The sequence below is a fragment of the Protopterus annectens genome, chromosome 4.part0 (assembly GCF_019279795.1).
Source record: "Protopterus annectens isolate FY-2018-M chromosome 4.part0, PAN1.0, whole genome shotgun sequence".
In the NCBI taxonomy this organism is placed as follows: domain Eukaryota; kingdom Metazoa; phylum Chordata; order Ceratodontiformes; family Protopteridae; genus Protopterus; species Protopterus annectens.
This window is the reverse complement of record NC_056733.1, coordinates 1,605,036,137-1,605,061,010: the sequence shown is the minus strand read 5'-3', so window position 1 is coordinate 1,605,061,010 and position 24,874 is coordinate 1,605,036,137. Positions and strand designations below refer to the sequence as shown.

The 24,874-nt window shown below is 39.9% G+C and overlaps 1 protein-coding gene across 1 annotated transcript in view; it reads left to right on the top strand.

Moving 5' to 3' along the window:
- Positions 1–24,874, top strand: part of PFDN1 (prefoldin subunit 1) — a 1,325,261-nt gene that overhangs the window by 891,966 nt on the left and 408,421 nt on the right. The gene's annotated exons all lie outside the window — the stretch shown is intronic.

The following is a 24,874-nucleotide window of genomic DNA, read 5'->3' as shown; positions in this document are numbered from 1 at the left end:
ACACCCAGAAGTGGGTTATTGCTATTATACAATGACATTATCTAAGAAAAAAATATTTATTTTCTTAAATAATGCCTTTGTATAATGCCTCCGTGCTGCCCTTCCTCAGTCTTCCGGTATCCTGGGGCTTTTTCTGATGTACTGCACATGCGTAGGTTCCCATGCTTACACAGTACATCAGAGCTGTGCAGAGAATCCAACGGAGAAAGGAAGATCTCTGTAGCTTTTTTTTAAATTCAAAATAAAAAAAAGAAATAGGGAGACATTTTACTTTCGGGAGAGCCGGGACAGACAAAATAAAAGGATATGATCTCTCTTCCGGTTTCATTTTTTATTTTAAAAAAAAAAAAAAAGAGAGAGAGAAAAGTAAAAAAATTACGAGAAATACTAACAGGAAAAAGTCCGGGCAACCTGACCTTTTCCCGTTAGTATGATTTACAGTGGGCATGCTGGTTGGGCTGGCCAATCAGCATGCTCATTTTTTAATATTAATTACCAGTCGTTGTGTAATTACAGATTATATGAAAACAAAACAGTCACTATGTAAAACTAACTGAGTGAGGTGTTGAGTGGAAAAACAACATATGGAATGTGGAAAGTTTTGAAAGAGAAATTGAGTGCAAAAAGTCAAAAAAATGTTTAACATCAGGATCTAGGCATGCAACATCAGGTGGATATATTTCATTAAGAACAAGATATCTAATTAAGGTGAGACAAAAAATATAAGGTATGGAAGAGAGGTCGAACTACAACTTTGAAAACTGAAATAAAACAAGCTGGACAAACAGACTAAGCGTAGTGTGAGGCAAGATCAAGAAAATTTTGAAGAACATTTATATAAAGATATTGGCATAATAGGAAATCTTTTTATAGATACATAAGATATGGAATGAGTAAAGACACACAAACTGATAGACTGCGTGCATTTTCTAAAATTTATTCTCAAGCACAACAATTTTATAGATATATTTACAAAATCTTTGACTGCACAGAAGGGGTGGTAAGTTGTCCTAGTGACATCCAGGTAACCCCAGATACTGTAATCAAATTAGATTATATTGAAAAAGAACTGGATCCCAACAAAAGCACAGGGTGGAGACAGAATTAGTAACAATGACCTGAGAGCACTTCAGCAAGAACTTTTAACTACCATTATATCTGTTATTCGCTAGGTCATATAAATATGGGGAGATTCCTCGAGATTGGCGACATGCGTCTGTTAAACCTGTTTTTAAGGGAAAGGGGAAGCAGGGCAAACTCAGAGTTAAATAGACTCTTAAGTCTACTTTCATGTTGTGGAAAAGTAATGGAGAAGGCAATATTGGATAAGTTACTGTCAGAAATGGATAGGATGGGACTTGAAACCATATATCAGCATGCATATGTTGAAAACAGATTTATTACCACCTGTAACATGATGTTCTATAGCAATATAATAACAGCTATGAATGAAAAATTGTGCTGTGATATAATTTATATAGATTTAACTTCAGCATTTGACAGGGTCATACACAAAACACTGATAAATTAGTACAACTAGGTATTGACATACTCTTGATAAGATGGATAGCTGCATGGCTTACAAATAGGACATGGCAAGTATCATACAGCAACTGGGCAGGCAAAATCCTTGGTTACAGTCAGGGTGTCCCACAGGGCTCTGTCCTAGGGCCTTACTTGTTTAGGTTGCATCTTTCAGACTTAACAGTTTCATCTGAGGTGTTCTACAGTCTATATGCAGATGACCTGAAATTGGGTAAACTGATTACATGTGTTACAGATAAGGCATATCTGCAAAATAACTTTACTAAATTGACCATTTGGGCACAGAAGAATAATATGCTTATAAATACATAAAAAACTAATAAGATTTGGTAGGCATAAATTGAAAGGTGAATATTTAATATAGCACACAGTGATTGAAACTGTAGACTCATTTAAGGACCTGGGTATATGAGTAGATTCAGCTATGAGTTTTTCTAATCATTTCAACCAATTGGTCAATGATAGTTCTAGAACTATAAGTTGTATAAAAAGATTTATAAAGTCTAGTAAATCAAAAATAATGAAGTCATTGTTTGTTAGTTACATTAGACCCAAACTTGAGTGTGGAATAACAATATGGAAACCCTGTAAGAAAACAAGCATGAGTAAACTGGAAAGAGTACAATGGAAATATACCAAGGGCATCCATGGATGTGAAAATCTAAATTATTATGAAAGTCTAACATACAGTGAATATAAAAAGTGTACACACTCCTGTTAAAATGCCAGGATTTTGTGATATAAAAAAATGAGACCGCAATAAATAATTTCCAAACTTTTCCCACCTTTAATGTGACCAATAACCTGTACAATTCAATTGAAAAACAACCAAATCTGTTAGGGGAAAAAATATAAAAAGTAATAAATGTACAATAAGCTGGTTGCATAAGTGTGCACACCCTTAAACTAATACTTTGTTGAAGCATGTTTTGATTTAATTACAACATTCGGTCTTCTAGGGTACACACCTGCCATCAATTAAAGAGAGACTGATTAACCCCAAATAAAGTTCAGCTGTCCTAGTAGGATTTTCCTAACAATTACTAGGCTGCCTGCTACCTCAAAAGCTATGGTACGCAAAGAGCGTACAAAGCATCAAAGGGATCTCATTGTTGAAAGGTATCAGTCAGGAGAAGGGTACAAAAAAATGTCCACAACATTGGATATACCATGGAACACAGTGAAGACAGTCATCAAAAAGTGGAGAAAATATGGGACAAGAATGACTTTGCAAAGAACTGGACGTCCCTCCAAAATTGATGAAAACTCAAAATGAAAACCATTCAGGGAAGCTGTCAGGAGACCTACAGCAACACTAAAGGAGCTGCAGGAATTTTTGGCAAGTACTGGTTGTGTACTACAGTTGACAACAATCTCCCATATTCTCCATATGTCTGGACTGTGGGGTAGGGTTGCAAGATGGAAGCCTTTTCTTACACAGAAAAACATCCAGGCCCAGCTAAAATTTACTAAACAATACATAAAGTCTCCCAAAAGCATGTGGGAAAATGTGTTATGGTCTGATAAGACCAAGGTCAAACTTTTTGACCACAATTCCAAAAGGTACGTTTGGTGCAGAAATAACACCTTGCATCACCAAAAGAACACCATCCCCACGTTGAAGCATAGTGGTGGCAGTTTCATGCTTTGGGGTTGCTTTTCTTCAGCTGTAACTGGGGCTTTAGTCAAGGTGCAGGGAATTATGAACAGTTCCAAATACCAGTCACTTTTGGCCCAACCTTCAGGCATCTGCTAGAAAGCTGAAGATGAAGAGGAATTTCACCTTTCAACACAACAATGACCCCAAGCATACATCCAAATAAACAAAAGAATGGCTTTACCAGAAGAAAATTAAAGATGCTATGTTGTCCTTTCTCACCATCATTCATGCCCACAGAGTGTTTACCAAATGCATGACAGTAGTTGTGGCTCACCTGAAGCGTCTAGGATTCCAGGTGTTTCCATACTTAGACGACTGGCTCCTGACTGCCACCACCAAGCATCTACTAACCAAGGCAAGAGACACCACCATCCATCTATCCTCGGAACTGGGCATTACAATAAATTTTGAAAAACCTGCCTTGTTGCCATCACAGGATATTACATACACAGGAGCAAACTTAAACACAAAAGACATGGTAACAAAATTGCCTCATGACAGGGTACAGACACTGCGCCATAAATTGTCCAGCTTGCTCTTGGAAAAAAAAAGCACAGGCAAAGTTTGTTCTGAAGCTCTTGGGCACTATGGCGGCTGCTATAACACTAGTACCTCTGGCATGTCTACATATGAGAGTCCTACAGTAGCTACTCTTTACTCAGTGGTCCATGCAGGAGTTGCCCATGTCCCACAAGATGTTCATCACAGACTCCTGCAAGAAGGATCTACGCTGGTGGCTTCAATCCACACAGATGACTCTAGGCAGGCTGTTCACTCTCCCCCAACCAGTAATTACAGTGGCCACGAATGCTTCCCACATCGGGTGGGGGGGCATTATCTGGGAAAGACTGTCCAAGGAATTTGCCAGAAACATGAGTACCATCTGCCCATCAATGTCCTAGAGATGAGAGCGGTGCTTCTGGCATTGCAGGCATTCCAGAACTCTCTCTCCCACCAGGTACGATTGCAGTACAGACAGACAATATGTCGGTAGTGTAGTACATCAACAAACAAGGCGGAACCAGATCCTACCCCCTGTATCGAGAGGCTCAGAGAGTATGGCAATGGACAATGTCTTCTCAATGCTTTCTGATTACAACGCATATTCCGGTGAAATCCTCCATGATAGTGGTCAAATTAAGCAGAGCAATTCTGATGTGTCATGAGTGGTCCCTGAAAGAGGAAATTGCGAACCAAATTTTTCGCAAGTGGGGCCAGCCTTGCTGTGACCTCTTTGCCATGCCCATTAACACCAAATGCAGCAGCTACCTTGCCTTAATCCCCCCTCAGCGGGAGTCACCAAGGGATGCACTTCTTCACGATTGGCCCCCGGTACTTCTTTATGCCTTTCCCCCACTTCCTGTAATCCCCAAAGTTCTACAGAAAGCCAAATCGTTGAGCTGCGGGTTAATTCTCATCGCTCTGTATTGGCCTCGTCAAATCTGGTTCCCCTTCCTATGGCCCCATCTTCGAGATGAGCTGTGGATTCTGGACACAGTGCCAGATCTTCTGACTCATCAGTCAGGAATGCTCCATCCTTCTGTCCAAACCCTCAGGCTGACAGCTTGGCTGCTCCACTTCCAATCTTAGCCAGGCTTCCAGACATATCCCCTGCTGTGCGTCACATTCTGGTCTCTTCTTATAAGACAACAACTAGAAAACTGTATGCTAGCAAATGGAAAATGTTGTCATATTGGGCTTTCAAGAATCACATAGACCCCTTTACAGCCCCTGTAAGTAAAATTTTAAATTTCTTAGCAGAGGTTTTCAATGAAGGTGCTGCAGCAGCTACCATACGACTTCAATTAGCCACCATATCTAACTACCACATAGGAGACATGAGATCAAAAGAATGTCTCACAGATTGTGCAAAGCTTTCCTCAGAGGTACTTTTCTACTAAGGCCACCAATAAGAGAACCACCACCTCCTTGGGACCTCAATTTGATACCGACTACTCTGATTCTACCACCTTATGAACCAGCCTCCTCTTGCAAACTAAATTTTCTGACCTGGAAAACAGTCTTTTTAACAGCCATTACTTCAGCTAGGAGGGTTTCAGAGCTCCGAGCTTTGTCCATTCACCCTCCCTATCTAGTTTTTCACAAAGACAGAGTTTCTCTTAGAACGAATCCTTCATTCCTTCCCAAAGTATGTTCTAAGAACAATTTAAATCAGTCCATTGACCTGCCTGTCTTCTTTCCAAACTACACCAACTGGATGTCCACAGACAGTTAACGATTCTACTTGGATAGAGTTTAGAAAATCTGACCCAGCTATTTGTCTGTTTCTCAGATAACAGAAAAGGTGCACCAGTTTCTAGAGTTGCCATATCACAATGGCTTGTTGATACTGTTACCTATGCATATAATTATCAACATAGACAATTGCCAGGAAAGATTAAGGGCCACTCAACAAGAGCTATGTCAACTTCGACCACCTTTCAGCCCAGATTACCTATGGACTCAATTTGTGCGGCAGCCACATGGGTGAATCCTCACCTTCATCAATCACTACGAAGTAGATGTGGCCTCCCGGAACAGGGCTTCCTTTGGTTCCACTGTTCTGAAGAGCTTATTCCCTTGAGTAACCCAAGAAAGAAGGTACTGGAGACACTGTCCCAACCAGCAAGAATGAAGGCGAGATAGGACAACATAACATTAAGAAGTAAAGTACTCACCATAATGTTCATGTTTGTTGTCCATGATCTCGCCTTCATTCTTGTGTCCCACCCTCCTTCCGCCAACCTTCGCTCCTGGAGGAATGAGAGGAAATTTTTGTTGATGAAAAATGTTCTCTGCTTCCCTTCTGGCCTCATGAGTCATAGGCTAAGAATTGTTATGGTTTCTAATTTGTTAGTAATCTACAAAAAAGGTCTGGGTTATCTTCCTTAAGCATCATGGGATAGGGTATAGCCTTGAGCCAGTGGAAGCTCTTGAGCTCTAGTAGTAGGACGAAGGTGAGATCATGGGCAACAAATATGGAACGTTATGGTAAGTACTAACTTCTTATTTTGGAATGGCCCAGCCAGAGCCTAGACCTAAATTCAATAGAAAATCTGTGGGGTGACCTGAAGAGGGCTGTGCACAAGAGATGCCCTCACAATCTGACTGATTTAGACCACTTTTGCAAGGAAGAGTGGGCAAATATTGCCAAGTCAAGATGTGCCATGCTGATAGACTCCTACCCAAGAAGACTGAATGCTGCAACAAATTATTAGTTTAAGGGTCTGTACACTTATGCAACCAACTTATTGCACATTTTTTTTGTTTTTTATATTTTTTCCCCTAACAGATTTGTTTGTTTTTCAATTGATTTGTACAGGTTATAGGTCACATTAAAGGTGGGAAAAGTTTTGAAATTATTTATTGTGGTCTCATTTTTTTATATCGCAAAAAACTGGCATTTTAACAGGGGTGTGTACACTTTTTATATCCACTGTATCTGAACTTGTACAGTGTCTCTTACAGATATCTAAGAGAAGATCTTATTTGGTTATATAGGGCATTTAGTGGCAACTACCTCTGGGAATGTTTGGGGTTAACAAAAAGTACTAGAGAATCATTAGATGACCTATATAGGAGATTCTATAGGAATGGGAAGTGTACTAGTTGGTTCTCTAACAGAGTAGTTGATGCATGGAACGGACTACCAAATTACATTAAAGCAGGTACTGAAATATTTGTATGTATGTATTTTTTTTAATTGATTTGAATGCCAGGTCAAGTCATGGCAGACCAGAACGAGCTGTTGTCTTTGACAAGGTAAAGATATCACTAACATGGTAGCATTCTGAGGAAGAATGAAGTAAAATGGACATGATGAGTAAATATGTTACACAAATGTCCATTTTGTTTGTCAACAATCAGTTTGTCCACAGCATTTCAAACTTTAAGTTCATAGATTGCATTTGTAGCTTACCCCCCACCCCCACCCCCTCCGGTTTGGTGACCATGGACTTAGTTGCAAATATTTGAGTGCAGAATGGTCTTGTCCTGTATGGAGGATATGGAGGGTTGTACCTTACAGAATTTTTTTTTCTAAATGCTTTTGATGAATTGTTTTTAAGCTAAATTAACTTAATACCTTACACATATTTTTGTTTATGAAACATGTATAGCTGTACATCAAAATTAGTATTAAGACCCAGCATGTTATGAAAATACTTCATGAGGTTGCTGAATGTGTGTGGGTGTGTTTGTGTGTGTGGTGTGTGAAGAGTTTGAATGTCTACAATATTGTTTTCGTTGTGGTACCTCACCTAAAAGCACTATCCTGTGTCAGAATGTGGAGGTAAGAACAACAGTATGTTTCACCTGTGACTTTAACTTGTTCATCTGATGAGGCATGTCCATATAGAATTAACCACAGCTATATGCTATAACAGTAATGGGAGATTTTACATTAGACTAGACTAATAGAATCAGTTGTAGATGGCAAAATCTCAACAGGACAGTTTTTCTGCCACAGTTATGCCAATTCTCATAAGGAAACCATCAGACGATAGTTTTCTTCAGAGAACTAGGGAAAATTTAGACTGATGCCTGCTGTTGCCTTTATCATGGCATAATCATAGGAGCCCAGTGTACAGAAAAAGATGCCTTCTGTCAGTGTTGCTCTTTGTCATAGTTAACACTTTGACTTTCAGAAGCTACACCTGGTCATAACAGGTGAAAGATGGAACTTGTCTGTCCATGAAATTCACATTTTATTTGTTGAGCAAAAATGTTGCATGACTCTTTTACTCATAATTATTCCACTGAAACAAGTTGTTGGATTCCTTTTTGTTGAAGGTTGGCAGAAAAAAACTTCATTCTTCAAAGGGAGCGATAGAACACAAAGATAATATGATATCTTATAGTGGAACAACACAGGTTTTATGTTACAACTTAATCACCTTTCAGAGTTGAGTCCTTCATCAGGTGGTAAAGTTTGTTCTTAATTTTGTCTAGCACGTAACATAAGGCTCTTGTAAGCTGAAAAAAAAAAAGAAAAAAAACTCAGGCAGGTTGAACTGTAAAACCTGTGTCAGTCCAGTAAAAGGTATTGCATCACTTCTGTGTTCTACCGTTTTATCCACAGTGATGAAAGGGTTCAGGAAGACCTGGAAATGCAGAAGGCCTATACTTAGTAGGATAAACATATTGCCTTTGCTGTCTAGAAGCATTAGCACTCAAAAAGCCAAGACCAGGTTTAGTAGCTCCTTGAACTTTTTAGGCTTGCAGCATTATGTAATAATTTTTGGTTGCAATGAGCATTAAATAAGAAACTGAAGAGAAAGAGAGAGCAAGAGAGAACATGGTTCAGGCTAACAGTTGCTGTATCCAGTCCATTTCCTAGTCAGTCTGTTAGAGATATATATACAGTTCTACACAGGGATCCTTGCAGAGTATTTCATTAAGCCCAGCATTTACTTATCTTAATGTCCTGTATCTTATAGTGATACAAGCTTTGATGATTGGATCAGCAACCAATTTAGTACTTCTCCTGGACTTGCACCCTTACACAAGGGACATAAAGTAGAACACTGTGCTGTTATCTGTTTTGCTGCCTTCTGAGACTGTTCTTCTGAGGACTGCACAGGAGCACTTCTATGATCTGTGTTATCTGAATTTTAGGTTAGCTGCTGTGCATATGCATTTACTCTTGCAAACCACATGCAGAAAACTTTTTTTCCTTTTTTATTTTACTTACCAGGACGTCACAGATTTGATTTGAGCATATCACAATATAGTGCCTGCATTTCCCAGAAAGATTAGAGCACTCAATGATTGCTGTGATGCTGCCACAAACATCCAGACTAACAATGCAATTTCTTAGACATTTTGAAGAATTCTTGGGATGAGAACATAAAGTATGCATGACCGTAATGGTAGCATTCCAAGTTTATTAGTTTTTATCCTTTCTGCCAATCATAGTTAATGTAAACCAACTTATGTAAATAGCCTTGATCTCGGCCGCACACACACCTGTCTCTCTCTCTCTCTCTCTCTCTCTATATATATATATATATATATATATATATATCTGTAGTGTGTGTGTGTATATCTATATATTTACGTATATAAATACATTGATATGTGTGTACGTATATATAAAATGATGCATGACACCTTTCTTTATCAACACATAGTAGTTCCTCAAATATTACCAATGTGGAGATCTTCATCCCAATCCTGGACCGACGCAGCCACCCACCTCCCATCAGTCACCCCCCCCCCAAAAAAAAATGTGCTACTAATTACTGTAAATGTACGCAGTATATGCAATAAAATCATTGAATTTCACTTATAGCTAACTCACTACTTCCCAGATGTAGTTGCAGTTACTGAACCCTGGTTAAAGCCACACATTCAAGATGCTGAAATACTCCACCAGGATATAATATTTAATGAATGACAGAACCCACAAGAAAGCAGGTGGAGTAACTTTAATGTAGTGTAACACCTTAGTAATAATCCCCCCTTCCAAACCTGTGCCATTCTTTGGCACTGCAGAGATTCTCCTAGCTTCCATGCAAATTAACAACTGTAAACAAATATGCCTTGTAGTAGTCTGTATACCCCCTGGCCAAAATATCCCCATACTTGAAGACTTTCCATCCTGGACTACTGATAATATCACAATTGAAACTATTATTATGGGTGACACTAATATTAACTGCCAAAACCTAAGCACTGACTCCCCAACAAACAGCATATATCTTCATGGCTTTACACAGCTTATCACCAGCCCTACCAGAATACAAAATAATAATTGGATTGGATCCTAGTAACTGATCCCCACAAATTGTCCAATTCCAACATTCTCCCAAATATCCTAAGTGACCACTTACTGGCATATACCTGTAGAACCTCTCCTCATGAGTCTAAACCCCATATCTATAAAACATCAAGAAATTTAACCAAGTTCAATCAACAGGTATTTAACAGTATCTTAAAAGTCATAAACTGTTCCCCATTAAAAACACAACCTCTGGATGACGCTATATGTCACTTCAACATAGTCTTCCCAGACATCCTAAATAGCTTAGCTCCTCTTCGAACCAAAAGGATAAAAATAAACAATGCAGCCTGGCTTTCAAAATCCACTAAACAAATATTACTTACTAGAGACTGTGCCTGGAAAGAATGGCAAAGAAATAAAAATGATACCAACCAATTAAAATATAAACAGCTACGTAATACAGCAAAAAAATAGTTATCCCGGACAAGAAAAATTATTTCTCCAAACAAATATCCAACCAGTCAATTGATCCTAGAAAATTCTGGAAATCCATTTCAACACTCCTTTCTCCTGGGACCTCACATAATCCATCACCAGCCCCAGACAAAGAGCCATGTCAAATAGCTAACCTGTTCAACTTCCACCTCATTAATAGTATACCAAACAAAACTTATCAACCACTTTACAACCAATAATAACTCCACCCACAAAGAAAATCTAATCCTAGCAGATTTAGTTAATAGTAATCGCAGCACAAACACCCCCCTCTCCACCATACTATTAAGTTAACCCTACATCATCCATTTTCTCTCTACAACTGGTACCTACCTCATTAATACACAAATATCTTAAAAATTAAAACCTTGTTCACTCTCTGCAGTCTTCCATCTGAATATTTAAAACTTGTCAATGATGGAATCTCCTATTCAGTTAGCACTATGATTATTAGATCCATCACAGAATCTTATGTCCCTACACTCTGGAAAAAATCCATCATAGGTTCATAGGTGTGTACTAGGCTAAGGGCCCTGGAGCCTTTACAAGCCTAGCCCATAGGATTACCCTGGCATCGTGCCACCCAACCTTAGTTCCCAATGCCTCTGTTGAGTAAAGCCACTGGAGTGATACCTGGGGTGAATTTTGTATTTCCCATCCACTTATCAAGATTTCTCTTGAAGAGGGCCAGTGAGGTGCTCTGCTTGACATGTGTGGGAAGTCTGTTCCATAGCATGGGCAGTCTCTGCATTATGAACCTGTCCCTCCAGCATGTTCTATTGATTGTGGTAATGAGGTTGAGGTCTCTGGAGTGTATGGTGCGGAGGGATTGAGATTTCTTTAGATGTAGCATTTCTAACAGAGCTGGGTCAGACATGGCTTTGTAAGTCAAGGAGAGATCGCCTCTAAGTAGGCAATATGAGACAGTGAATGGTTTGAGTGTTTTGAGTCTGTCCATATTGGATAAATGTTTAAGGCCTAGGATCCTCTTTGTGAGGTACTTTTGTGACCTCTCCAGTTGTTGCAGGTGTTTAGTGAGGTACATGCCAAATGGGGCATTGTACTCAATGATTGGCCTAATGAGGGAAGAGTAGAGGGAGACAATGACCTATTTCTTCCTGGATGCAAAACCCTTAGTAATATGTACCACATAGAAGGACTTTCTGACCACAGTGGCAATGTGATGGTCAAAAGAAAGGTTGCTGTCAACCTGTGTTCCCAGATGTCTTATAACACCTTCTGTGTTCAGTGGGCTACCATTGTTGTGATAATTCATGGGACCTGGGTTTTTCCCAAAGGGGATCGTCGTCTTCTTTCGGCTTTTTCCCGGTTAGGGGTCGCCACAGCGGATCATCTGTCCGCTAATGATTGGCAGTGGAGTTTTTACAGTGTCGAATTGCCAGCCCGGCGCCCATTTTTCCCAAAGGGGGTGACAACACATTTTTTGGCATTGAGCTTAAGGCCATGGTTCTGACGGCAGTCGTTGGTCTCAGTGAGGCCTTTCTGTAGGATGTCAACATCACTTGGGAAGTTAATAATAGCGCCCAACTTGCAATCGTCTGCAAACTCTGTCAGCCAGAGTCCCTTCGTGTTGGCCTGGACTTCAAAGAAGTAAATACCAAACAGGAGAGGACCCAGGACCGAACCCTGTGTGATTTCACTCGTGACTGGTCGGCAGTCTGACTTGGAGTCAGCTACTTTCACACTGTGGGTTCTACTTGTGAGCCAGTTTGCAACCCATCTAGTGATATAGGGATTGATGCCTAGCTTAGTTTTTCTATGATTCCTGAGTGGGGAATGGTATTAAAGGCCTTGGCCAGATCAAGGTAGGCTGTATGAACCACCTTGCCTTCATCCACAGCTCTGGAGACTGACTCGAAGAAGTTGACCAAGTTGAGCAGGCATGATCTACCCTTCAACAAACCAAACTGTGTGGGATCCAGAGTTTGGAGATTCCCTGTGTCCTTGTTTATTAGGTCCATGATGATGCGTTCCATAGCTTTGCATATCAGACTCGTCAGGCTAATGGGACGATAGTTCCCAGGGTCTGTAGTCACTCCTCCTCATAATGCACTTACACAAGGCAGGAAATGCAACTTATCCACTTATGGGCCAATCTCTATCTTCTCCCCTTTATCTAAATTACTTAAAGTGTAAACACTCACAATTTATAAAATTCATAACAAATTATCTCCTTTCACCTACCCACCATGGTTTTGGGCCAGCACATAGCATTACCATCATTCACAGATACCATTAACAAAGCTCTGGACACTGGCCAGTTAACATCCGTAATCCTACTAGACCTATCAAAAGCATTCAACACAGTGTTGCATCACAAAGTTCTACAATAACTCTACACCAGGATGTTCCAAATTTATACAAAAATGGTTCTCCAGTTGTTTAAAGAATATATAAGAATGTGTCAGGTGGCAAACTAGGTTATCTGAATACCAGATAAATAGTACAGGAGTCCCTCAAGGATCCATTCTTGGACCCTTGCTCTTCAATATATTCATCAACAAACACCACACTGCCTCCCTCCAACGCATACTAATCCAATACACTGATGATTCCACCATTATCTCCTCCTCCTGTAATCCTCAACATCATTTACAGATTACATAATATGCCTTCACCTCTATTGAAACCTGGTTAAATGAAGCTCAAGTACTACTCAACCCAAATAAAATTAAGCTTCTGTTGTTCTCCCCAAAACTAATTACATGAGTTCAAAATATTTTCACAGAATAAAACGCAAATTGAAATCATAAATTAGTCAAGACTATTGGTTGTCATTGTAGACAACAAACTTACCTTTGAGCAGCACATAGTTCAATAAAAAAAAACTTATCAAACTTGGTAAACTTTACCGACACAGTTCGTGGATAATCCTACTAAAAAAAACCTAGCCAATACCCTCCTACTCTGTTCCCTCACTTACGGGGCCCCCATTCTTACCAACCTCCATTCAACTCTAAAGAACAAGCTCCAGTCTTGTTATCATAAAATTTCCAAATCCCCAACTGGTGCATCCAGCTGTACCCATCACTGTGATGCTCTTAGCAAACTAAACTGGCTAGAATTCTCTCATTATCTCAGTTATGTACAACTATGTCTGGCTCATAAAATAATTTACAAACCTGCCAGCTGCTCTGCCTTAAAACCTATCTTACAGCCGTACTTCCCACCCTAAAATCTCCATTCTACAAACAAACAGCTATTAAAAGTATACAAACCTAACAAAAGAGCTGGACACAACCTGTATTCCTATGCCATTGCAAAATTATGGAATGCCCTACCTCCAAATATTAGGGGCATAAATTCCTTTAAGACTTACAAACATACAGTAAAACTTCACTATCTCAACTCTCACATTTCCCTTGCTCCTAACTAAGGACTGAATTACTTGGTGCATCTTCCCTAACATCTTCCTTCATTGCATGCTGCCCCCCATCATCTTTCAATTGACATATCCCTTTTTTCCTTTTCCTCCTTTCCAACTTTCATGCACTACTGCCAGTACAACTTCCCATTCTTTTCACTTTACCTCCCTATTAATGGCAAACCTCTTACTAATATTCCTCTATAGCTAGTAGAATAGCTGCCGTATTAACCTCCCTAACTAATCTCTCGCTATCATTTTCTCATATACGTTAACTAGCTGCTCACATTAATTTTCCCACCACCTCTTATCACTGTCAATAATTTCCCCTTACTTCCATTACTATCCTTACTAACTTCTAACCTTTATACTTTAAAGCCCAGCTACTCTTATGTCAAAACTTGTCTACTCTATTAGCAATGTTGCAACTGTAAATCTGACTTGTAACCTACCATGAATTGTATTTATTTACTAGATAAATTGTATTGACCTAGAATTGCATGTATGTTTTGGTAAAGAAAAGAAAAACACTTTCACACAAGCACTCCTCACACAGTACAGGAAAAGTTGATCCCAATTTTAGCATTTCTGGCAGGTGAAGTCGAAGAATACATCAGTTAACTCTGTTGGTAAAATTGAATTTAGCAAAGTTAACTGCAGCAAATGTGTTTATGTTTTATATATATATATATATATATATATATATATATATATATAATTGTGCGTGTATTTTTCCTTATCTAGGTTAATTTGTTTATATTCAGAAAATAGTTTTTTATATTCTGAAGTTTCTTTATTCACTGATTAAAAAGGACAGGCTCACTATATGTGGAGTGACACAGTCAGATTATGGTATAGGGCATTGCAGACTTTATCTGTATTGCCTGTAGAAACTGCAAGAAAAACTCAGTTAAGCTATACTCTTCACTGTGTAATACCTTAAACTTCCAGTAGTGGAGATCCATGGGAAATATGCAAATGATACCTTCACATTCCAGTGTTTCAGCCACATGGCTTCTGAATGCCCATAAATTTTTACTTTTTCAGCCATTTCTGGTACATTCAGGCTGGCAAAGCCAAACCCCAGGTAAAAAGTAAAGGAGAAATGGCTAAAAAAACATGTCCAAATCTATGATTTTAAGCACATGTCTTCAGAGAGCAGGCAAACTTAAACTTAAACTATATTCTGTTCATGATGAGCTATGTCAGAGCATTTTGGATTGTCCATTTAGAGGTTAGGTATTAGTGGGGTAACTCCTCATAATAGAAGTAACTGAAGGCTTCTAAAGGAGGAGTAAGTACATTTCAGTAGTGGGGGGCATCTTTCCACCCTTCAACCCTTGACATTGATGGCCATGGCTGTCAAGTGCTAAACCACACACTTCTTTCTCTGTAGAAGTTCTCAGTGATGGTACCGACTGTGTAAGTCCATAAGCAGTTTATACTTCTTTCCTGTGTCTGCTTAAGTGGGAAGTCTTTTCTTCTCAGTTTTCCTCATTGTAGAGAGTCATCATCTGTGGCACATGGTGTCCGGAGATTATAGCATTCAAGATATCACAGAAAAAGGTTATGATTCGGATGTACTTTGTCCCCTCCTACTTTTTCCTCTGTTGGCAGATCAGCAAGTGGCATAATATTTGGTGGTGCAGTCATAATCACTTTTGGACCAATAAAAACTAAGCAGAGTTTTTCTGCCTGTGTGTGGGACCCAAACGTCAAGAGTTTTCACCCAATTTTGTGCCTCGATTTTTTTCATCAGGTATGTGAATCCCACATATGTAAGTGTCAAACACTGATAAAACAGTTTCTGGAGGACTGTAGGATGGAGTAAGCAGATGCAGTATATATGCATTATGACAATGGGAATCACATGGGCAGTTTCTGCATTTTGCTTTGAGTTGTCAGCATTTTGAGTACAGGCGGTGTTCTTTAGCCTTTCCTCCCCCATATGATATTTAACAAGATCTTACACTTGGTGTGAGTGACCAAACTGCAAAATAATTACCTAATGGCGCTCACTTACTGAAATAGATGGTATAAGTGGCAAATCGACATTGGTTCTCTGGCCAGATCTTAATATTCAGACATCCTTAGGGCATACACTGGCAACCCTCTTGCTGAGGTCATTAACAAGAAGCTTCAATACATCTTCCAGGTTTCTTACTTCTTGAAATGACCAATCCATTCATTGATTCAGTAGTTTTGTCAGTCACACCTAAGTGAAGATTTGAACAGTTGTAAGTACTGTCATATTTTTTTACACTTATTGTGACATTTACATTATATTGTATATTTTAAGAATTCTTTTTTTATTGACATTTCTTGAAAATTATAAACAGATGTTGTTCCAAGAGACAAGCTCCCCCTAAAGACTACCATCTAAAGTGTTTTTCCCTAGCCTATACATCTTGACCACCTATTGAAAACAAAAAAGAGAGCGGATTTGTAGAACTAAACTCCTTTATTGGTAAGCGCTTTCGTTGGCAAAAGGTAAGCCAAATTCTTCAGACCATCAAAAAACATACAAGATACAATCCCATGTGAAAAGGAATCCCTTTTATACACAGTGTTAGTCTAATCAAGCAATCAATTAATTAAGTAAAAAACCACAAGTAACCATTTGTTTGCTGAACCAGAGATTTGTTTTACATAGGTTTTTATAAAATCAGTAAACCTTAGACAATAAACTTTCTCAAGCTTAATTTATCTCAATATTAAAAATACCAAATCACCCAGCCTTGTGATGGTAATATATTTACTTTAAAATTACTAAATTTCTAAAACCATGTATATTAAAAGATCCTAAATTGATCTATTTATTCAAAAAGGCTTGTAATGCTTATCTAGCTAAGGCTTTTATTTTGAGTAAACATTTGATAGATACATATTCATTTAAACCCGGCATAATATAAGCCATGGTACGGATCTGCCATGCCAATTCTATTTCCTCGAGTTTAAGTTGCCATGGACCACCCCTGCTGCTACTGTTTACTTTTTGCAAGACAATAAAACTGAACTTATGGTCTGGGTGTTTTATTATAAGCCTTGCTAGGGCATTTGTACTGATCTGCCTATCAATGCTATATTGATGCTCATATATCCTTTGCTTGAGCTTTCGTTCTGTTTTTCCAATATAGTAACCTTCGCATTGGTTGCAGACAGCCTCATATACTAACCCTTGGGAATCACATGTATGTCTACCCCAAATTTGATACGTCTTATCTCTGATGTTAACCTTATTAGTCACTTTAATATGTTTACATTGGGCACATCTTCCACATTTAAACATACCAGTTTGGCTTCTTAAAGCTTTTTTCGGTCTCTCAACCAAATTTTCAAATTGAGACCTCTTCTGTATGTTATAGCTGGTGTTGTGCCCAACATTTTGACTAATTCATTGTCTTGTTGTATTAAAGACCAATTTTTACATATAATCTCCCTAATGCTGCTTGCATCTAGGGGATAGGTTGTTAAAAAACTAGCTGCCCCATTCAATACCTTTTCTTTTCCCTGGGAATTGTTAATAACATTCCCCACTGGTGGGGTTGTGTAAACTTGTTTTTCTTGTACCAAAGGTTGAAAATACCCTATTGATCTTTTATTACGTACCTCTTCCATCACTTGATCGATTAAGGGTAAAGGATAAGCTCTTTTTAAGAGCATTTCTTTGAGGAGATTACACTCCTCTAAGAAATCATCGAAATTGGATACCATCCTCGCTGCTCTTACTGCCTGTCCCTTAACCACTGCCCTTTTCTGATGGAGGGGATGGCAACTTATGAAATGTAAAAATGTATTAGAGTATGTGGGTTTTCGATGGATGGTAGAACTAAATTGCCTATTGTTATTGTCTTTACTAAGGTGGATGTCCAAAAAATTAACCTCATTTTGGCCTACTTGGTATGTAAATTCCAAGAATGAAGTAAATGAAGTAATTTCAGTTATAAACCCATTAATCATGTCCACCGGCCCCTTCCACAAGAAGAACATGTCATCCTGGTACCTTGTGTACCAGACCACATGTTCTTTGTATGTTATACAATTAAATAGGAAGGACCTTTCCCAATATATTACCATCACAAGGCTGGGTGATTTGGTATTTTTAATATTGAGATAAATTAGGCTTGAGAAAGTTTATTGTCTAAGGTTTACTGATTTTAGAAAAACCTATGTAAAACAAATCTCTGGTTCAGCAAACAAATGGTTACTTGTAAGTCACCATATATCAAATGCTGATTCCTTATGGCACATATTTCACGATACCAGATAATTCTATGAAGCTGTACATATGAAGATGAAGTATTCCAAAGATACTGCTGAACGTTGTATAAAAAAGATCTTTATTCACAGGTCAACACAAGTAAGCGCTTTCACCCGTAGGCTTCTTCAGACTTATACAAGTTACAGAACATTGCTAGTCATTTAAATAACCCTCCTTAGACAATGATTGGTTGAAATTTCAACTACCATAATGTAACTTTAAAGCGCTAATGCTCCAGAAATAAATAAAGCATGTATCTAAACAGCTAAAGCCCTATGCACAAAATCTAAACATATAAATATACAAACAAATAACATTAAAATGCAACTAAAATGCTGCACATAAAACCATAAAAATACCATGGCTCAACAGTTATACAACAAATAATGATGCACAAATACTATTTAAAATTTTTAAAAATGATTGGTAACTAATGACAATACTGAGGGTCCACACATATAGCCTAAACATACATAAGAGCATAAACATCAAATTTGTTATTTAGGTCTAAAAATTCTCCTGCTTTTCAAAAAAGGTTTAATGTGACTCTTATCGTTCAGCCCTGGTGGCTCATCCGCCCTCCATCTAATTATCTATCTTAACTCACATTCTAGGGTTTGATTTGTTAAATCACCTCCTCTAGAGTTACATTCTAACATCTGTAAAATGCTAAACTTAAAAGTGTGGTTAGGGCCTGATTCTTTATAATGTTTGGCCAGGGCATTGAATTCTGATCCTATCCTAATGTGATAAGTATGTTCCCTAATACGTTCTTACGTGGTTACTTGTGTTTTTTTATTGTCGATTGTTTTTTTACTTAATTAATTGATTGCCTGATTAGACTAATACTGTGTATAAAAGGCATTCCTTTTCACATGGGATTGTATCTTGTATGTTTTTTGATGGTCTGAAGAAGTTGGCTTACCTTTTGCCAACGAAAGCGCTTACCAATAAAGGAGTTTAGTCAGATGAAGGGTACCACACCTGAAAGCGCTTATCCTTGGCTGTTTTGGTTGTTTTAATAAAGAAGGAGTTAATCCAGCAGTGTCCTGCCATTCTTTTCTCTTTTTGGATTTTGCTGTTTGGTGGGACTTTAGTCATAGCACAGATCTTTTGGATTTTGGACTTTAGTCACTAGATACTGTTCAGCTGGTTTCAAAGTGGGAGTTGTCTACCTTCTTTTGAAGCCAGCCTTCCAAGGTGTGAGGCGCAGCTTTTTGTATTATCTGATTCCTTGAGGCTCTTAAGTTTTCCTTTATACTACTGTATAAGGAGTTACAATTCTGTGAGACAATATCAGTATCTAGTTGCTCTTTGTGGCCTAGCTGTGACTGATTCAGTAGACATCTGGATACAGAAAGCCTATAAGTATATTTTTTGGTACTGAATCTGTTATCAGTGATAGTCAACTAAACTGTGCTGCATTTATTAATTTGCTTGAGATTGCTTATCTTGGTGTCTGCATTTTGTTTCTGCCCTTCCTCCCTATTGGTGACTTGTTCTTATACTTGGTGGCTTTGCTGTTGCCAGCCCCTACAGTAAATTTGATCTGGGACCCTCCTCCCAGTCTAGTGTCATTAGCTCATTCTACCTAATACAGAGAGAACATTTGAGAAGGCCAACCCACTTAGGTTCTTAACCTTGAATTATCGTCTGTTCCTCCTCTCTCTCTTTCCACTTTACTTAAAACAAAAAAACAAAAAAAAAAAAAAAACTTTGCTAGAATCTCCTTGTGTGTTCTGACTGAGTGTGCTTCTTGGCACTTTTTAACTGTTCAGAGTTGAATAAAACAATGATTGAATTCAGTTCATAATACAGTTTGAATAAATTGCATTTATTTAAACTGCATTTGCTTTAATATTGCTACACACTTAAATGTGCTAGCTTGCACTGCACTTGAATTGTTTTAGTGCTGTTTTAGCTGCTTTTTCTGTAAAAAAAAAATATATATATATATATATATATATATATATATATATATATATATATATTTATTCTAAGCTTGATGTCCTTCAAGAATGCAACTGCAGTCATAACATGTGGGTTGTCCTGCCTCAGGCAGCCCTCGGTCGGCCGGATTCCAAAGTCTGGGTCCGACGTCGGCTGATGTCGCATTTCTCTCCGACGTCAGAGCGGCTGGAGTATATAAGCATCAGCCGACGCCATTTTCTTCAGTCTTTCTTGCCGCGCGGTGCCCGAAGCAGAAGCAGTTCGCAAGTGCCGGTCGGTCAGCTCCTGTATTCTACGATTCAAGTCATCAAAAGCTAAGTACCCGTTGGGGACCTTTTCTTGCCTCAGCCGATGTCAGAAATTACTGAAAAAGTTAACAATTGTCTTTTTTGTGGTAAACAAATACCTCATAAGGATTTCCACTCTTACTGCCTCCCTTGCCTGGGCCCAGACCACGACGTCTCGGCCTGTGTAGCCTGTGCTCGCTTCAACAAGCGCACTCTCAGGCGCCGGGCGGAGTTTGCTGAAGACTTTTTCGGCGATAAATTTGCTTATACCATGCCGTCGGATCTTCCGACATCACAAACTCCCAAAAAGCGAAAAGACCGGGACCGACATCCTCGGCCCGCGTCTACTACCGACTCCACGCCAAAATCTACCGAGAGTGCTCCGGTTCCCTCCGAGACGGTCTCTCCACCGCTCCGAACCGAAGACACCGCATTACCGACGACTCCGATTCCAGACATTACTCCGACGCCAGTTATAGATTTTCCTCCGGATACCGAAACCGAGGAAATGCCCGAGACCATTGCTGTAGACAAGGTCACTCCTGCACGTGGAGCTGCCAGGCCTCCTATGGCCGTGTCTATTAAGGCCTACACTAGGGCTAAGGCAGCCAGCAAAACAAAGCATATTACTTCTAGATCTTTACCTCAGCCGACTCCAGAGACACAAATTATGTCCATGGCTGCTGATTTAATTTCCATGATTAGAGGTTCGCAGACCCATCCAGAGAGAGCTTCCCAGCCTCCTCCTGATAAAAGGCCCCGGGTTGAACCCTCTGACCCTACTCCTTCAGATGAAGACTCTGAGGGCTCTGTCCACTCTGATGGCCAGCAGGAAGAGCTCTTCCAGACCTATGAGGACTCAGATGCAGAAGATTCCATACCTTCGGCCTCCCCACCTGAGGATATTTCCTTTGGGGAAGTTCTGCACACCATGAGGGAACATTTCAAGTGGCAGGGCCAGGAATATTCAGATTCCAGGAAACGCCTTAGGACTTTCCTTAAGAAGCCTCAGCACAGGCCCTTAGCTATTCCTCCTGTACTTGATGTTCTGGATGATTTGTATTCTGATTCTAGTGCTACCCCTGATACTCTCCCTCCTGCACCAGCCAAGCCAGACAGGTATTACAGGGTCCCTGAAACTCATTCCCATTTATTCAGGGCCCATACTGTTGATTTGGAACCTATTTCACAGGGGCCTAAAGGAGTTTCAGCCTCCACCTCAAAAAAATCCTTTACCCTCCAACAGGGAAGCAAGGTCATTAGAGAGATGAGGTAAAAAGGTTTACACTTCCACTACCTTATCTATGAGAGATTTAAATTGCCTTTTTCATATGTTCCAATATCAGGATTATCTTTTAGAAGATTTACAAAAAACACTAGCTTCTCCTGATCCTTTAGACAGGAAGACTTTGCAGGAAGCTGTACATAACACTCAGCAAGTAAGCAATCACTTCCTGCAGTGTGGATATGATGCACTGGAAGCTTCATGTAGGGCAGCTATGACAGGGGCAGTGATGCGAAGACATGCTTGGTTAAAAGATCAACCTCTACCAGATCATGTAAAAGCAAAGCTTCTGGATGCACCTTTGGAAAAGAACAAGCTTTTGGTGCAAATGCTAAGGATGTACTAAAGACCATCAAGAAAAAGCAAAATCAGTTCAAACTGTAAAGGATTTCCTCCAGGTTCAACCCCCAGATTCAGTAGGAATTGGCCTTCAAAAACTGGTCCTTTCCTAATCCAGAAAAGTTTCAAAGGGGTAAGAACAGACGTGGCCAAGGAAGAGGCCAATACAGAGGCCCTTACAGGGACGCCAATGGCAGCCAGGAAACCAAAGAGGTGACGAGGGGTTTCTCCTGCCCAACAACCACAATCTCAATGACTTTCTCTACTACCGCCTACCAGGGAACAACTGGAAGCTCCCTTTGGGGAAATTATCTCTGTTTGCAGAAAACTGGCACAGACTGACAAAGGACAAATGGATTTTGGACATTATAGACCGAGGGTACAGGTTTCATTTTCATACCTTACCAAGAAAACAAGGCATGCCAAATCTACCACAACATCAAAGGGCAGAGGCTATCAAGCAAATCTCTCTGCTAACTCAAATGAAAGCAATAGAAAGAGTTCCACAACAAGAACAAGAACAGGGATTTTACTCAAGACTGTTCCTTGTTCCAAGAAAAGAAACTCAATGGAGACCAATACTGGACTTGTCCGCATTAAACACCTTTCTCATAGTACCAAAGTTCAAAATGCTGACTCTACAGCAGCTCCTTCCCATGCTGGGCAAGGAGTTGTGGCTGATTACTCTGGACCTCAAGGAGGCATACCTGCATGTCCCTATCAGACACAGTTGCAGAAGATACCTCAGATTTCTTGCAGGGCCAGAGCATTATCAATTCTCAGCATTGCCATTTGGCTTATCTACTGCGCCCAGAGTGTTTACAAAATGCCTGGCTTCAGTAATTGCTCCTTGCAGGCTCCAGAATCCGGCCGACCGAGGGCTGCCTGAGGCAGGACAACCCACATGTTATGACTGCAGTTGCATGTCTCTCGGACATCTACATTTATGGTAGGTACAAAACTGTACTTTTCCCACCTTTCCTATAACTAGTCTAGTCCACATACAGGTTTGCTGTATCCAGGACTGTTTGTAAGCTTCTGAGCCACTCAAGCCTTTCTGTGTTGGAGAGAAGCCTTCTACCTTATCAGTGGGAGTGGTAAGCACTAGGTAGCCTACCTACTACAAGAGGAGTGATTTCTAGCCCAAAAATTGTAGTTTATTGGCAGTTTGGGCAGTTTTGCCATATCTTTCAACTTTCTGGTTTAAAAGCCCGCGTTTCCTGCATCTCCTGTAACTAGTCTAGTCCAGATACAAATTTGCTGTATCCAGGACCGTTTTTAAGCTTTGAGCCCCCCCACCCAAGCTTTTCTGTGTCGGAGGGAAGGCCTTCTAGCTTGTCAGTGGGAGTGGTAAGCATTAGGTAGCCTACCTACCATAAGATGAGTGGTTTCTGGCCCAGAAATTGTAGTTTATTGGCCGTTTTGGGCAGTTTTTCCATCCCTTTCAACTTTCTGTTTTAAAGCCCGCATTTACGTGCGTTTCCTGCCTTTCCTGTAATTAGTCTAGTGCTGATACAGATTTGCTGTATCCAGGACTGTTTGTAAGCTTCTGAGCCTCCCAAGCCTTTCTGTGTTGGAGGGAAGTTTTCTAGCTTATCAGTGGGAGTGGTAAGCACTAAGTAGCCTGCTACCACAAGAGGAGAAAAGCCTGCATTTGTGCTTGTTTCCTGCCTTTTCTGTAACTAGTCTAGTCCAGATACAGATTTGCTGTGTCCAGGACTGTTTATAAGCTTCTCAGCGGTGCTAAAAAGTCTGCTCTTCAATTTTTCTCTTAGATCTGCTAGTTCTCTCCTGTCTTGCACTTTTAATAGCTTATTAGTCTAGCACTTTACCAGACATCTTGTAGCAATTATTGTAGCACACAAAAGTGCTACCAGCACTAAACATTCTACAAGTAAACAACTCCAGTACATATTATTAATGCCCACCCCTCCAGGCATGTCTGAAGGTCAGTTCCCTGTGCTTTCTCCTATTAATCTGATGAACTTGGGCATCCTAAGGCAATGTAGCAACTGTCTCGTGTATACTGATGACCTTCTCCTCTTACCTCCCAGCACTCAGACTTGCGATAGATGCACTTATATATCCAAATTGGAAGCCACTTACTCTCAAGCCAAGACCAGAATAGCTGGCCAAGAGGAGAACGTCAACACTGGCACCACACCACATGAAACACACAGTCCTCCAGAACACACACCAGCAATGCCTTCACATGAAAACAAAACCACACACCCACCTTTGCTGAGGCTCTTAAAAACAACAGCAGAGACCTCCAAGGCAGAAACCCATTCAACCACCACAACACAACACAACACTAATCATGAGACACATAACTCATAAGCAGTGTGCCAGTCAACAAAAGCCCCTAAGGCAAAACAGCATACCCAACACATTACTCATAGGTGACTCGATAGTGAGGCACACTGATATCCCACTCACTAGACTGAATAAGGAGAAAGTAACAGTCAGCTACCTGTCCGGTGCCAGGACCCGCCATGTAACTCACGCACTCAGGTCCCTCAACAACAGATACAAATATGACTGTCATTGTACATGTGGGTGTGAATGACCTGAGATGTACCCCCCCCCCCTCCAGACTACATGAAAAGAGACATGGAGGAGCTTTCGGATTATGTAGTCCAGGCGGGTATGACCATAGTCCTGAGCAGCCTCAAACCATCACCCAGAATGATACCACAATACAAGCAGAAAATGATTGATTTCAACAATCGGCTAAGTTTCTGGTGTCTTTCTAAGGGGATCCAGTATCTCTCTGCCTGGGATGACATGATTGACAGACCTCGATGCTTTGCCAGAGATGGCCTGCATTTGTCACCCCTGGGCTTTCAGATACTGGCCAAGGCTCTTGCCATCCCTGTAGTGCCTTTTTTAGACAGTGTTCCAAAGACCAAATTACCATCGTAACAGCTACAAACAAATGCA